Source organism: Octopus bimaculoides, chromosome 12 (genome assembly GCF_001194135.2).
Source record: "Octopus bimaculoides isolate UCB-OBI-ISO-001 chromosome 12, ASM119413v2, whole genome shotgun sequence".
NCBI lineage: Eukaryota > Metazoa > Mollusca > Cephalopoda > Octopoda > Octopodidae > Octopus > Octopus bimaculoides.
The window spans coordinates 67383153-67386453 of NC_068992.1; the positions used below are offsets into that span (position 1 = coordinate 67383153).

General features: G+C 33.3%; 1 long non-coding RNA gene across 1 annotated transcript in view; it reads left to right on the top strand.

Moving 5' to 3' along the window:
• Window positions 1-3301, top strand: part of LOC128249172 (uncharacterized) — a 60930-nt gene that overhangs the window by 16382 nt on the left and 41247 nt on the right. The window lies entirely within an intron of this gene.

Sequence of the window (3301 nt, forward strand, 5' to 3'; positions counted from 1 at the left end):
GTGTGTGAATGTGTATATGCGTGTATATGCATATATGTGTGTGTGTGTGTGTGAATGTGTATATGCGTGTATATGTATATATGTGTGCATATGTGTGTGTATATGTATATATGTGTGTGTATGTATATGTGTGTGTGTATATATTTATATGTGTGTGTGTATATATATATGCATATAATGAAAGCATACATACACGTACACAGAGGAACACATACACGCATCACACACACGCTCACATAGTCATGCACACGTATACTGTAATAAGTATTAGGTTAAACTGAACATTTGTATGCGCAGCCAATACATCTTTTTCAATAGATTTTTCCAGTGTACATAACATTATGTCGTACAGCGACCAAAATGCTGCGGAAAATATATTGTTTTGTCATTCTCTCAGTGTAACAATGATTCGCTTATTCCTTAGACACTTTACTTATGTTTTGAAGATCACTGGCACACTTGATCGATCGACTCTATTATACTTTTTTGTATATTATTTAATGGATCCTAACAGCGTGGATTTTCCCAGTTGGTTACCATAAGCTATTAAGACCCTGTTTCACCTTTTTCGCTGCTACGATGACAATTCAACATAAATAGTGACTCTCCATTATTTTGAGGAAGTTATATGCTACAGGTTAAGTCTAAAAATATTCACTGCTTTTGTGACTTGAAACGATTTTAGCTCAAAATTCTAATCACGTCCCGGAAAGTTGACTCTGGACGTTAAAACATGTAAATCAACATATTATTTTTCTTAATCTTCATCACTATGTTCATAAATAAAACATTGATATGAGATATCAGCCTTTTGCAGGTGGAAATATAATTTAGACCGTTAATATGTTCATTAACTAAACACCTATATTGTGATGTACACACGCACACACACACAAACACACACAATTGTGCTTTAAGTTTCCAAATAATAGTTTGTCTTTTAGTTACAAGGTATGCCTCGGTGCGAGGACAGAATAGATATTGAGAGATAAACCAGACACCGAACTGTAATAAATATAGCAGTGTGTAGATTTTGTTGAAATTGCCTGCGTGTAATCACACTTGATCTATGGAGCAATACCGACAAGTATATTGATTTTTACTTTTTGCAAATAAATCAAATTATGTTTGTTACAGCTGATCGCATTCTTGAGAAACCCGATGATATGAAAAGTAAATTAAAAATCAATTTAGAATTGAACCCACATCATGGCCTTCACCCCGGCTTCCGATTTAAGCCAAATATAATATTTTAAATAAACTAATCTTCATTATATTTATATCAGTGGCTTTGCATGTCATATATGACAGATTTGATGATTCAATACACAAAAATCAGCTTAGAGACATCAATGCAATCATTAGTTAAAGCCTTGAGTCAAATGCTAGATTAATGTGAGTGCTGATATATCTCACTGCAAACAATATCTTTATCTGCTGATACGCCTAAAGCATGGAATATGTCTGCTAGTGAAATGTTCTATAGAAGGTGAGGAAAATTACGCGGCTAATTAGCTTCACAGAGTCTATTAATGGCAAAACATTTACAAGCTGCTATTAATTCCTAATATTTTTAATGTTTTATGCTAATAGCATAAATATTTTTTTTAATGTTTTCTGTGATAAACTTCTTCATATAATCACAACTATGAAGTGTTGAATCAGAACTTAGACGAATATGATTTTTCTTCACTTAAATTCCCCTCAGTATATAAAGTAGAGTTATGAACATTAAATTAAATGGCAATATGTCAAGTTAACTGTTTAATATCTGAATGATAAGATGTAGTCATTAGTGTAATGACCATGGAGATATCAATTTGTCTAGAACGCTTGTAAAACTATGATATTGATGACATATAGATACGGTAAACCAAAGATTGAAATATAATTTGAGAGAGGCTGGCATACCGTTATGAGGGACAAGTTAAGTGCGTATAAAAAAATCACTTCCAACATAATAATGATGACGAGTCGATATATTCGTTGTATGTTTTGACATCTGAGAATGTTTAATGGTGATAAAGTAAATATAGGTGGCATTTGATAATTATTTGATTGAATTCGAAACCCGAAATGTATGTCTGTCTATATATCTTTCTATCTATCTATCTGTCTATCTATCTATCTATCTAGCTAGCTATGCAATACACATGCATCAATGCAAACATACACAAATACGCACATACACACACACACATACACACACACACACACATACACGCACATACACATACACACGTACATACATACACACGCACATACACGCACATACACATATAAAAACATGCACACACATATTGAGGTTTAAGATGAGACAGTTAATAGGATGGCAAAGGTTGTCCCGCAAGTTGAGGAGATATGAATCAAATAATAACTGCTTTGTGTTTGTTCTATAAACAAACTTACGCAGCAATATCGTGCAAACATTTACTGTAGGATTTCAAATCCCAATCTAGATAGTGTTTGCTTATTTATATATTGAAATACCTTCTATATGTACTAAATGCACAGATTCATCAAAATTTGTGATCAACTATCAATCCAGGTCTCTAAAAAATTTCCATCTGCGTCTCAATATTCCTCTCCCAACTCTCTCTCTCTTTATATATATATATATAGCTTATTGAAAAAAATGAACAGCTAGTGAGAAACATAAACATACAGCATTTACTCAACTAATCCTCTGAGCAACAATATGCCCGAGAAAAAAAAAACATTCTATACCAGTACAGACATCACGTGCCTGACTAATAACCCCAAATTTACAAATGGAAATAAATATAAATAACAAGAAGATGAAGTAAAGAAATTAAGAGCCTAAACTTCCGCACATCTACAGCCTTTTGAAAAATGAAGTCTACAAATCCAGTGAACATACATATATTTCTTATTTCAAAGAAATTCCAACAATAGATATAACACGCAAGTCAAAAAGATTCTCAAACAATTCAACGTCTTTGGTTGAGATTAAGACACCCACCCCCAATAGGGGCCTCGACTCCCACATTTTAGAGCTCCATGGCCTCCATTTTTCAGGAGCAAAATCCTTTTAACAAGTTCCAAAAGACTGGAATTTTGGAATCTGCGCATAAACATCAGTAGTATGGGATACATGTGTCATGATTAGAATTTTATGTACGGTGTGCAAAGAGGGAAAGAACCCTCATTTGCAATTCCGATGAAATTCGAATCATAGGTATTCCAGTTCGTTAGAGAAAAGTCTAATTCTGCCATTGCATATAACACGGGTAACGCCGGGTACCTCTGCTCGTATATATATATATATATATATATATAT